The 14,277-nt window shown below is 36.9% G+C and overlaps 1 protein-coding gene across 1 annotated transcript in view; it reads right to left on the minus strand.

The window, feature by feature from the left end:
* LMBRD1 (LMBR1 domain containing 1) overlaps positions 1 to 14,277 on the minus strand; it is a 133,404-nt gene that overhangs the window by 69,470 nt on the left and 49,657 nt on the right. The gene's annotated exons all lie outside the window — the stretch shown is intronic.

The raw sequence follows: 14,277 nt of genomic DNA on the forward strand, positions 1-14,277 counted from the left end.
ATTATGTTAAATTAAGATGGCACGAGTGTGCATTCTTGTCTTGTTCCTAATCTTAGAGAAAAAACTTTCAGCTTTTTACCATTGAATGTGATGTCAGCTGTGGGTCTGTCATGTACGGGCTTCATTAATGTCATACACAGCCTTCACTATGTTAAGGAATGTTCCATTTATACCCATTTTGTTGAGGTTTTTATCATAAACACTGAATTATGTCAACAGTTTGTCTGCATCTATTGAGATGATCATATGATTTTCATCATATATTTTGTTAGTGAAGTGTATCACATTGATTGATTTGCAAATGTTAAACCATCCTTATATCCCTGAAATAAATCTCACTTGGTGATGGTGTACGATCCTTTTCATGTATTGCTTTGGTTTCTTGAGAATTTTAGCATCTGTGTTCATCAGGGTATTTGCCTATAGTTTTTTCTGCAGTGTCTTTGTCTGGTTTTGTTAATAGGGTAATGCTGGCCTCATAAAATGAGTTTGGAAGTGTTCCCTCCTCTTCAATTTTTTGTAATAGTTTCAGGCAGATAAGATATTAACTCTTCTTTAAATTGTGGTAAAATATATGTGTGAAGCCATCTACATCTCGCCTTTTATTTCTTGGAGTTTTTGGTAGATGACTCAGTTTCATCTTCAGATTTTATATTCTTCATGGTCAATTTTAGAAGATTGTTGTTTCTAGAAATTTATCCGACTCTTCAAGGTTGACTAATTTGTTGGCATATAATTATTTATAGTATTTTATGATCCTTTTAATGTTACCAGTTGTAACTTCTTTTTCATTTCAGATTTGATTTTATTTGGGTTTTTTCATTTCAGATGACTTATTTTATTTTTTTATGAGTCTGGCTAAAGGTCTGTCAATTTTGTTTATCATTTCAAAGAACCAGCTCTTTGTTTCATTGATCTTCTCTGTTGTTTTTTGTTCCTATTTATTTCTACTCTGATCTTTATTCTTTCTTTCCCTCTACTAACTCTGGGGTTGTTTGTTCTTCTCTAGTTCCTTTATGTACATTGTTAATGTCACATTTTTCTTGTTGCTTGAGGTAGGCTTGATTGTTATGAACTTGCCTCTTAGACCTTCTTTTGCTGCATCCCAGAGATTTTGGAATGTTGTGTTTCATTTTTCATTTGTCTCAAGGTACTTTTAGATTTCCTCTTTGATTCCCTTGCTGACCCACTGGTTGTTTAATAACATGTTGTTTAGTTTCCACATATTACTGTTTGTTTATTTATTTGACAGAGAGAGACAGAAGTACAGGGAGTAGGAGAAGAAGGCTTCCCACCAACCAGGGGGCCTGATGCGAGGCTCGATCCCAGGACTCTGGGATCACGACCTGAGCGGAAGGCAGATGCTTAACAACTGAGCGACCCAGGTGCCCCACGTGTTACTGTCCCCCCAACCCAGTTTTCTTCTAAGATGTAACTGATTTATAGTTTCATAGCATTGAGGTTGGAAAGATACTTGATATGATTTCAATCTTCTTAAATTTACTGAAACTTGTTTTATGGCATAACATATGAACTATCTTAGACATGCGTACTTGAAAAGAATGTGTATATTGCTGTTTTAGGATAGAATGTTCTACACGTATCAAAGTCCATCTAGTCTAAAATGACACTTAAGGCCAATGTTTCCTTATTGATTTTGTCTGGATGGCCAATTCATTGATCCAAGAGAGTATTAAAATCCACTACTATTACTATATTGCTATTTCTCCTTTTATTTCTGTGACTATCTACCATTTATATTTAGGTACCCCAAATTGGGTACATAAATAATTAAAATGCTATATCCTCTGTTAGACTGAGACCTTTATTAATATGTAATGCCCTTCTTTGTTTTTCTTATCATCTTGGTTTTGTTAAACTCTATTTTGTCGGATAGAAGTGTTATTACCCCAGCTTTCTTTCCGTTTCCATGGTATATCTTTTTTCCATCCCTTCATTTTCAATCTGTGTGGGTCATTACATTTGAAGTAAATCTCTTACAAGCAGCATGTAGAAGGATCCTGGTTTTTTTTTTGTTGTTGTTGTTGTTTTAAATCCATTCAATCACCTACATCTTTTGATTGGAGAACTTAGTCCATTTAAAGCAATTATTGAGGGCACTTAGGTGGCTCAGTTGGTTAAGCATCTGCCTTCAGCTCAGGTCATGATCTTGGGGGGGAACTGAGTCCTGCATCAAGCTCCCTACAGAGAGCCTGCTTCTCCCTCTGCTTCTACCCCTCCTCCCCACTCTAGCTCTCTCTCACTCTATCTCAAATAAATATGTAAATCTTTAAAAAATAAAAAATAATTATTGACAGGTATGTATTATTTTGCTAATTGTTTTCTAATTTTGTGGTTTCTCTTTGTTCCTTTCTTCCCTCTTCCCTGTGGTTACACTTGTTTTATTTAGTGTTTAGTTTCCTTTCTCTTTTCCTTTTGTAGATTTCCTACAAGTTTTTTTTTTTGTGGTTAATGTATGGTTCATATAGAATATCTCATGTAAATAAAATCTCTTTTAAGTTGAAAGCAAGTTAATTTGGAATACATCCCAAAGCTTTACAGATTTACTTCGCCTATCCACATTCTGTATTTTTGAAAACACATTTTACATCTTATTTTATGTATCCCTTTACTGATTATATAGATATTTTAGAAAGAAAGCATGCATGTGCACTTGTTTAAGGGGAGGGGCAGAGGATGAAGGAGACAGAGAATCTCAAGCATATGCCCATTGAGCACAGAGCCCAATGTAGGGTTCAATCTTATGACATAAGCTCAAATCAAGAGTCAACTAACTGAGCCACCCAGGCGCCTAATTATATTTTTAATTTTACTATTCTTGTCTTTAACCCTTCATACTTTAGGGGCAATGAATTCCCTCAGCTTTTGCTTATATGGGGAAACTATTACCTCACCTTCAATTCTAAATGATAATCTTGCCAGGTAGAAAATTCTTGGGTGGCAGTTTTTCCCTTTCAGCTCTTTAAATATGTTATGCTTCATAAATAAATGTTAGTTATGCTACTCCCTTGTCTGGCCTATAAAGTTTCTGCTAAAAAATCTGCTGATGGCATTAGACTTTCCCCTGTATGTAATATGTTGCTTTTCTCTTGCTGTTTTTAAGATCCTCTCTTTATGCTTACCTTTTACCATTTTAATTACAATGTGTCTGAGATTGTTTCTTGTTGAGCTCATCTTGTTTGGAACTCCCAGGGCTTCCAGAAACTGGATGTGTTTTCTTCTCCAGATTATGTAAGTTTTCAGCCATTATTTCTTCAAATAATTTTTCTGGCCCTTTCCCTCTTTTATCCCCTCTGAGAACTTTTATTGTTACTCCACTTGATGTAGTTCCTGAGGTCCCTTAAGTTGTCCTCACTTTTAATTCTTTTCATTTTGCTTCTCTGTCTAGATGTCTCCCATTACTTTGTCTTCAAGCTTTGCCTTCATGCTCCTGTTTTACCATTTCTGCTACTGAATCCCTCTACTGTATTTTTCAGTTCTGTTATAATTTCTCTTTGATACTTTCTTGTATTTTCTCTGGCTCTGCCAAGGTTCTTGTGTTCATCCACTCTCCCACCAACATTGCTAAGTATCTTCATGACTATTACTTGAATTCTTTATCAGGTAGGTTGCTATCTCCCTTTCATTAAAGTTTTTTCATGGAGATTTGACTTATTTTTTTTTGGTTTGGAACGTATTCTTTGATCTCCTCATTCTGCCTCTCTGTCTATATATTAAGTGAAATTGCTACCTCCCTCAGTCTTGAAGGGGTGGTCTTGTTTAACAGCTGGTTCATGTAGGCCATCAGAGCCAGATACTTCATATGGGCAACCACTCTATGGGCTACATGTGCCCACCAGTTGTGATACAGCCAGCACTATTGTACGGAGAGGTCAGGGCTCAGGGCATTCACCCTGCCCAGCTGTGGCTCAGACACTGTGCAGGTAGAGTGGGGTTCTAGCTGCTTGCCCATCACAGTTATGGCTCAGTCTCTATGCTGATTAGGTGGGGCTTAGGGTGTCCCTGGAAGCTAATTACAGCTTACCTGCTGCTAGGGAAGGACGCGACTCTGGCGCTTACCAACCAAGTTGTATCCCATATGTGGCACAGGGAAGGTGGGACTCAGGTCACTGGACCAACTGGTTTGGGGCTTGGGTGCTGCACAGTGATGGTGGGGTTCAGTGCACTTTCCCAGACCAGTTACAACTTGGTTCTCTGCATAGGCTGGGCAGGGTTTAGTGCAGCCACCTGGACTCATTGCAGCTTGGTTGCTACATAGGAGAAGTAGGGATCAGGGTGCTCCTCTGGCCCATTTGCAGCCCAATCGCTGAGTGAGGAGAATAGGGCTCAGAATACGAGCCTGGCCCTTTGTAGCTGGGGTGCTGTGTGGCGTGGGTGCTTGCCAGCCAGGTTAAGTTTTAAGTGGGCAGAATATGTCCTCTAGTGCTTGCATATTAGAGGGAGAGCACTAGAAATGGCACTCATCTGCTCTGTCACCAGCAAGTTAGAATCACATTCCAAAATGGACTCTACCAATGCTTCTATCACCAGACAAAGCATCTATAGGTCCCTGCCTTTGCCACAGCCTCCTTAAAATTAGTTAGTGGTTCTCCCTCATTTACAGGGTAGGAACTTTTCAATTTGTGGCTTTTGTGCTGATCTCAGGGAGAGCAGGTTTGTATACAAGCCACAGCAGTATCTCTGTTACCTATCTTTCTATGATTCTCCCTCTCTTAACTCCCCAATGATTTTCAAAACCAGATGTTTGTGGGGGGTCATCTTTCCAGTGCTAGCCCCTACAGTCAAGATGCCTGATGAGGGGCACAATCTCCTTACTCCTCAAAGAAAGTTCCTTATTATGGGATACTTCCTGATTATGGGGTCACCTGGGATGGGGTTGGGGGTGAGGCCATGTCTTTGACTTGCCTACACTACTTGATCTGTCTCTTTTGTCTTTTGTTGTGGAGGTGCTGTTCTTCAAGTTCTCAGGTGGTTTTCAGAGAAAATTTATTCCAGGTATAGCTGTAAGTTTATTGTGTCCATGGGAGAAGGTGAGTTCAGAGTCTTCTTATGCCACTATCTTGAAACTCCCTCCGTGGCTTTTTTTTGTTTTGTTTATTTTAAATTTTATTTTTATTTTTTTAAAAGATTTTATTTATTTATTTATTTATTTATTTGACAGACAGAGATCACAAGCAGGCAGAGAGGCAGGCAGAGAGAGAGAGAAGAGGAAGCAGGCTCCCTGCGGAGCAGACAGCCCAATGTGGGGCTCGATCCCAGGACGCTGGGATCATGACCTGAGCCGAAGGCAGAGGCTTTAACCCACTGAGCCACCCAGTGGCTCCTGTTTTGTTTTTTTTAATTAAGGAAGAATATGAGCAAAGAACATGACCAAAAAGAAATCCCAGAAATCAATTAGTTCTATCACATAATATCAACTGTTTATGGCACAATATAACTAGATAATTAATTATGAACTTTTTACCCAATATTCAAATCCTTTTATTTTCTAATGAAGAAATACCTTAAAATCTTGTTTTTTACATATTATTAAAACCTAAGTTAATGTTCTCATGATTTCCCCATCATCTCCCCTCCTTCCCGCCTCCCCTGCTGAAAAAATAGAAAAGATTCTGTTTCATATTAGAAGAAAATTTAATTTAGACAGAGTAATTTTCTTGTAATTAATCAATTCTTGGGCGCCTGGGTGGCTCAGTGGGTTAAGCCGCTGCCTTCGGCTCAGGTCATGATCTCAGGGTCCTGGGATCGAGTCCCGCATCGGGCTCTCTGCTCAGCAGGGAGCCTGCTTCCCTCTCTCTCTCTCTCTGCCTGCCTCTCCATCTACTTGTGATTTCTGTCAAATAAATAAATAAAATCTTAAAAAAAAAAAAATAAAAAATAATCAATTCTTATCACTTTATGCTTGTAATGACCTTGGTAAAGTATAAAAAGGAAAGAATACAAAATATCATAGCCTTAAAACACTGAAAACGTAAATAAAAAAGCCTATGGGAGCCAAAGTATCCCACAGCTCTTCTAACCTTTCCTTACTGAGCTTTCCTAACGCAATTATCATTTGACCTATTTGTTTCTTCTAGTAGTTCCACAACTTTCTAAAACATTGAAAAAGAAAAACATAAAACTTGAAGACTCTGATAAATAAGCAGTATTTACATAATAATTATTTACCAATCATCCACAGTCATATATGATTTTAACACACCTATGTTGTGTTAAACCGAATTCCAAAGCAAAAATATTTTGCTAACCACAGTTTATATCCAAATAAATCCCCTGTCCTCTCAAACACCCCCAACCACCTTATTTTACCCCAATGCTTATTTAGATGGATTTGGTCCTTAAGTAGAGAACCTCAATGTTCAATATTATTTCCCAAGGAATCTTTTGCTCTAGTCAATATCAATAATGTGGCCCTTATTTAGAGTCTACTGTCAAACACAAGGTCATCTAAATTCTTCCTGGTCTGCTGCTCTCACTTTCTATAAATCCATCTTCTACACTGTTTCCAAAGTAATCTTTAGTGCCCACGTTAGATTATGTCACTCCTGTAATTAACATCCATTAAGATCTCCAGGACTAACTAGAATAGTTTTTTAAAGTGCCCTGGGAGACATCCTAGATTTGGGATAGATGACTTTAAGGCCACTACAGGAGATAAGAAGACAGGTAGCCGCACAGGGATCTGCTACTACTTCAACCAGTGCAGTTCTATGTTGTACATCTAACTTTTTAGTGTATCAGAATTTTAGGTAAGGTTGTTCAAGAGTTGTTTTGTTATTTTCTCTGTGAGAGGTAGAATTACGGGTCTTATGAACAGACTGCAATTATCTAATCCTGGCATACAAAACCTTCAAAACCTGACCCCTACCAACCTCACCTCATGTCTCACACCTCTAAATTGTTCAATGTTCTTAAAACACTCTGGTTTTATACTACTTCTGGCTTTGTCCAGTTTCCACACTTTAGTACATGTAGTGCCTTCAACTAGAATGCCTAACTTCTCAACCCTATTTCTTCAGCAAATTTCAGTGTCTTTCAGGTCTAAACTTAATTACACCATGTCTGAGAAATATGTCTTGACTTGTAAATGTGCCTTGCTTATAACTCAATTATAGTACAAACGTCGTACTGGTCTGCACATTTGCTTCATCGCTAGATCTGACAAACTTGGCTAATCAGAATCACTCAGAAAATTCTTAAAAACACAGATTCCTCAGCCAGACTAGTAACAAGTGCAGTAAACTATTTGGAATATAAAAACTAGGTCTTAATTATTTTTTCTCCTTTTTCTCCTAATAATAATAAACCAAAAATTGTTTTAAAAAAGAAATCTTAATCTTTCCTTACATGAAATTTATGTATTTATTAGAAGAGCTGAACTAAATTCTGAAATAATATAAAAATCTTAGGAAATAAAGACATATCCTTGGTAACACCTTGTGGTAATATGGGACCAGAATACATTATCTTCTTGTGAACTTTTAAGTCTAAAAAGAACAGTAAAAGAAAGCTGTCATTGTTTTGGATTATGTACCCTTTAGCTTTTTTTTTTTTTTTGGACTGCGTGTTTAAGTTTTAAGGATTAACAGGAAATTTAACTGTAATATTTAGATTATGATAAAACTAACATAAAACATTACATAACACATTTAATCATTATAACTCTACCTAGGTCTTTAAATAATAATCTTCTGAATTTAGCCTCAGACTTCTTTGAAAAAAAAAATTGAATAAAAAAGCCATCCTTTTCAGAAACAAAACTTTTATTGCTTACTACTGCCCTCTAGTGAATTATCAAAAAATCAACAAGGCTAAAGATAATACATCCTTCAAAATGCTTCTAGGTTGGTTATAATTGCCTCCAATTTTATTTGTTCAAGTTCCAAAAATAAATCACCTTATGTATTAAAACCTAAAATGTTTGAATGAATACACATAAATATTTGAAAGAATACATACAGACTAAAAACATTTTTAAGATAATTTTTTAAAAATATTTTATTTATTTGTCAGAGAGCACAAACATGGGGAATAGCAGGCAGAGGAACAAGCAGGCTCTCCACTGAGTAAGGAGTCCAATGTGGGGCTCTATCCCAGGACCCTGGGATCATGACCTGAGCTGAAGCCAGATGCTTACCATAATGACCCACCCAAGTGTCCCAACATTTCTAATACCTTCTTACACTGCCCAGTTTAGAACAGCACCTTTTCCCTATGTAACTCTCTAATATCTAGAATAATAATTTCCAACCTGTGATCCTTGGATTACTGTAAAGGTTCAACATCAAGTACTACTAGTCTAGCATATATTTGTTATACCTATTATTCAAGGATATGTATGAGCTTATGACTAATGAAACAATTCATTACACATACTCAATTAAGATTTCTCCTTTAGGGGTGCCTCGGCCGCTCAGTTGTTAGGCTTCTGACTTCGGCTCAGGTCATGATCCCAGGGTCCTGGGATTGAGCCCATGGGGCTCCCTGCTTGGTGGGAAGACTGCTTCTCCCTCTCTCATTCCCCGCTCCCCTTCTCCCTCCTTGTATCCCCCCTCCCCCCCGGCCAGGCAAATAAATAAATAAAATCTTTAAAAAAAAAATTCTCCTTCAATTATTCATTGACTCCAAGACACCTATATATTTTCTCACATTTAACACTGGATGCATCTTATAATCATCGGCTACAAAGAAGTCCTCATTGCTGTCATTACCTGCATGGTCACAAATTTGGTCACAGCTGGTTACATTATAGCTACTTCTCTATTTGAGTTACATGCATTCTTGCTACCACTACTGAGTTTAACTGCCACTTAAAATGTCTTTAAGATAGTACTGTTGATGTGACATTGAAACAAAAAGTTAATGTGCAAGGAGAAAGAGAACAAAGGAGCAAACAGTGAAACACATATTTATTGAAACAAGGAACAGGGACACCTGGGTGGCTCAGTGGGTTAAGCATTTGATTCTTGGTTTCGGCTCATGAGAATGAGCCTGCATGAGGATCCGCACTGAGCATGGAGTCTGTTTGAGGTTCTCTCTCCCTCTCTGCCCCTCCCACATGTGCCTGCTCTTGTTCTCTTTCTCTCTCAAAATAAATACACAGATCTTTAAAAAAAAAAAAGCATAATTCCATATTTTCTTACAAACCAACAACCAAGTGCTTTATGAGCTTAAAGGAACATACCCAAACTAAAAGCCATTTCCATTTGCCCCTCACATGGCAAGACAAGAAACAACAAAAACAGCTAGCTTACAAGAAACAACAAAAACAGCTTACAATTAACAGTGGGTATGTTAGCAGCTTCAAAGAAAATTCCAGAGACCAGTGGAAGACTTAAGAAATGCTGCATCATCAATTCTCTTGAAAGCATAAAAGAAATAATCTTATAAAATAAAACATGGACATGAATAACTCATTTTAAAAAGTGATTCGGAAGGCTCAGATTGCAAACGTGAAGTTTTAAGGTACATTTTTCCAATTTATTTCACTTATATTTTCTTTATTATGTATGGAGAATGATTTTTTTTTAAGTATTTATATAAGTCAAAAAATTAAGAAACAGATTTATGTGTATAAAAAACTCACATTAAGTATAAAACAAGAATTATAAATGATAAGAAAGAATAGGCAGATACCTCTAACAATCAGTAGCACAGATTCAATGAAACAGTACCACATGGAAGGCTGAAAAATTACTTTTGAAGAGCATTTCTCTCTTCAAAGACTACTAAAAACCAATGCTCTATTTCTATTTCCGAATCCTTAATTTACCACTGTAATTTTCTTTAATTACTTCATATTTTACATTAAATGTATATAGATTAGCTTGTCATATGTGTAATACGTGTGTGCATATAAATATACATGTATATATATATTTTTTAAAGATTTTATTTATTTATTTGACAGGAAGAGAGAACACAAGTAGGCAGAGAGGCAGGCAGAGAGAGAGGGGGAAGCAGGCTCCTTGCTGAGCAGAGAGCCCGATGTGGGCCTTGATCCCAGGACCCTGAGATCATGACCTGAGCCGAAGGCAGAGGCTTAACCCACTGAGCCACCCAGGCACCCTACATGTGTATATGGACCATATGACATGATCAAGTTTTCACTGATATGTGTATATAATAAAAAGTTCAGTCGTCACTGTTTCTACAGGTACTTCATTTGTCCATAGGCTACATTTTGTATGAAAGTATCATTATTCAACATTTCCCCACTTGGTGGCACCAAAAAATTAAAATATCTACATAAATATTTGTGTCCAGAGGTTTCATTTTTTTAATTAAAAAAATAGCATTCCCTTTCAATTTAAGATGAGAACAATAGGCAAGCTGTATGTTTTTTGACATTCTTCTAATATTAAGTGCCTAATTATTAGGTTATCCCTTAAGACATGGTAGAGTAGACACAATCCTGGTAAAATTTAAATAATCAACTAGTTTCTAAACCAAACAATAATGGGTAGCTAAGAAAATCACACTCTACCGACACATTACAAAAACTTTTCTGGTCTCAATACTAACAGTTACATGGTCTATAGTAGACTTACCTTTAATAATTAGTTCTTTGCCCACAGGGTCAAAGTACTCTAACTATTAACTTCCCACTTTGGGAACTTTAATTAATATTAATCCCTTGGACAGCCTGCATGGCTCAGTTGATTAAGCATTCAACTCTTGATTTCAGCTTAGGTCAGGATCTCAGGGTCGTGAGACTGAGCCCTGTTTAGGCTCAACACTAAGGGTGGAGCCTGCTTAAGATACCCTCGCTCCATCTCCCCTCTGCTCCTTCTCCTGCTTGCATGCATATTCTCTCGTGAAGTGAAAGGAAGTAAAATAAAATAAAGTAAAATAAATAAATCTCTTCTACTTTCCAAGAATATATACTATGCCCTCTTTCCATGTTCCACCATATGAAAAACTCAATTCTCAAGCTTTTCCATAACAAGTGAGGACAAAACTTTGTATCTGCAAGCAAATATGATAATTAGTACTATTAACCACCTCTCTATAATAAAACCACCTATCTATAAACAGCTGATTTTCAACTAGCTTTTTAAATAAAGTCTGAGTATTAATGGCCCATTTTTACAGATGGGGAAGCTAAGTTCAGATATTAGATTTTATATAAAGACTTTCACTCATAACTAGTGCTCAAGTATAAATGCCATGCTCTCCCCTTAAACAGGGTCTCCTCTATACACAGTAGATAGTAAAACTGGACAGACTGGTTTGGTAGCAAAACATCCTTCCACTGAGTTCTGACATAAATGATGTCTGTCTGTCTCTCCCCTCCCCCAAGTAACTACCACCCAATTTTCAATACCTCCTTTGATTTACTCATCTTTTCATAAACCACCTTCTCAACGATCATGATACAACTGCTATTAGCATCTGGTTTTACTTTCACTACAAGATGTGGAAAGAGCTGTAAATTATAGTTTACCATACTAAACTGTGAATATTCAACAATATGAGCTACTACTGACTGCTGGGTGACCAATAAATTCCAAAACCTGGTAAATTTCTAAATTAAATCCTCACAATCTTATTAAACATTATTCGCAGTTTAGAAATGAGTAAATTTAGACAGTAAAGTTCAAGAGATGCATAGATTTAAAAAGAATCTACATATAAGACTCTCTACCAAGGATCACATTTTATTGCTTATGCTACTTAAAGAAAAAATATAACTCTTAGATAGTATGACCTGACTATGCTATTAAATTGGACCCTCTTACCACCCCCACCCCCCGAGCTCAGATCTTAAGGGACCCCTCCCTACCTATTCAGCATACTTTCTATGTCTTTTAGCTTCCCAACCTGGGCCCCATCATAAAGTCCTTTGCATTCTAAAAAAGTAAAGTTCTTCTAAGGATATCTTAACTAAGTTGGTATGACTATTTTATTTGGTTTGATTATTTAAATGACAACTTTCAGTTTGAGTTAGAGTAATATAAAATACTAGTTCAAAATATTTACTTTACAGTAATATCATTCCTACAGGGAAGCTCTCTTTCAAAGAATTTTAATAATTTCACAGATTTTTCCCACTCCCACTCATCACTGCCACAGCTTATGTAATTCAGAGCCACCAGAGTAATAGTGTTAAAATGTTAGACAGATCTTACTATTTCTCCTTTTAAAACCTTCCAATGGTTTCTATTTTTTTTTTTTTAAGATTTTATTTATTTATTTGTCAGAGAGAGAACGAGCACAGGGAGACAGAGTGGAAGGCAGAGTCAGAGGGAGAAGCAGGCTCCCTGCGGAGCAAGGAGCCCGATGTGGGACTCGATCCCAGGACGCTGGGATCATGACCTGAGCCGAAGGCAGCTGCTTAACCAACTGAGCCACTCAGGCGTCCCGAAACCTTCCAATGGTTTCTAATAGCAATCAAAATAAAATTCAAAATTCTAACCATGGTGCATAAGGCTCTATATAACTTGGCCTCTGGCTATTTCTCATCTAAATCTCAGCCATCTCTCTCCTGGTTAACTGAACTCCAGCCACACCGGCTTTGCCTCTTTGCTCTTACCTGAACACAGCATACATGTGCCTATCTCAGGATTTCTGCTTATTCTTGCTTCATGGCTGGCTCAGTCACTTTACTCAGGTCTCTGTCAAGTGTTAGAGTCACTTGACAGTCACTCCTGACCTTTATAGTAGAACCAGCTTCCAGTAGAACCAGTTCCAGTAGAACCAGCTGCCTTATTTTTTTCATAGCAAATACCATTTGACTACTGGAAGACAATCTTCCATGGGTCTCTCATTTTTGCACACCTTGCAAACCAGGCATAAATGCTCGTTTTTTTCTTTACTATCTTTTCAAGGATGTTTATATAGCCAAATAGCCTCGGAAAACAAAGACTGCATCTTCCTCTGGAGCAAAGGGCAAGTAGACTTACTGTCCATTATAAAAGATTTACCTTCCCTAAGTTCAAAGTTCCTCTTCTATATGAGAGTATCATCTGGTGTGCCTCACACTGCCTCATCGGAACTGAAACTCAGGAAACCAGCACAAGAAAATGCTAATGGTATGGCTATTGTTATTGCTGTAATATAAAAGTCTTCGTCTTTGACTCAGAAGTCTTGCATTTATAGCCAACATCCACAGAACTACAGCAGGCTACATATAGGTTAAAATCTTAGATTTTAGACCCTTCAAAGTTCTTGATGTTGACTTTACATATTGGTTTCCTCTTTTTCCACTTGTTTCTCCTGACTAATCTTTTATCAACTGTTATATACTCATTTTCCTATAATTTTCAAAGCACTTTTACACAGTATCATTTGACCTTCAAAAATCTCTAAGAGGCATTTTTTAAATCTCATTTAATGGGAAAGACACTGACCCAGGAAGGTTAAAAAAACATGCAGAATTACCTTACCACATCAATCACAAAACAGCAATTAGAGAACAGGTTGAACTCCTAATTTGTTGTTAATTTGTGACTGTTTCTTACAAGACAAGGAGGGTATCTGGGTGGCTCAGTTAGTTAAGTCATGATCTCAGGATGGTGGGATCAAGCCCTGTGTGGACTCATGCTGAGGAAGGAGCCTGCTCAGGATTCTCTCTTCCTCCCTCTACCCATCACCCTGCTCACACCCTCTCTCCAAAAAGGGGAAAAAAAAGAAAAGACAAATAAATAAGATAGCACACATATATTCTGTAAGACGGAAGGATAATTATCCACTAATAGTAGGACAAATTCCTTATGTAGTAATCCATGAAAAAAAGAGCAATAAAGAAAACAGATGATCCAAATAAACACCTGACAGATATTAAAATGCATGTATTTTAGACTGCTTTTATTCTAAATGATGACCCTTGAATAATTATGTAACAAAATTAGATTCTGCTATCACACTAAAAGCCCATTTCTTTCATGTCTAAAGACAGATATATCAGAACAATATCCCAAAATGTTTTCTTTGTAACCAGTATTTCCCATTTCTGCAAGAATTAAGAATTCTGTAAACAAAATTAATCTGAAAAGATTCTAGATAACTTAAAGCTTCCTACACCACTCTCTTTCAAGAGGTAGGTAAGAAGCACTTATTGTTGGTTTTTCCTCTGTAATTTAAGCAAAAAATTCAAAAAGTAGACTGTACATAGTTTGGCAGGCTATAACTCATACCTTACTATCTCCAGAAAGACTAAAAAAAAAAAAAGAAAAGAAAAGGCAGTTTCTCAGAGAGTAAGATTAGATTCTATATGCTAAGGAAATATTTTATTATATAACAGATCTAACTTTA

Source organism: Mustela erminea, chromosome 4 (assembly GCF_009829155.1).
Source record: "Mustela erminea isolate mMusErm1 chromosome 4, mMusErm1.Pri, whole genome shotgun sequence".
NCBI lineage: Eukaryota > Metazoa > Chordata > Mammalia > Carnivora > Mustelidae > Mustela > Mustela erminea.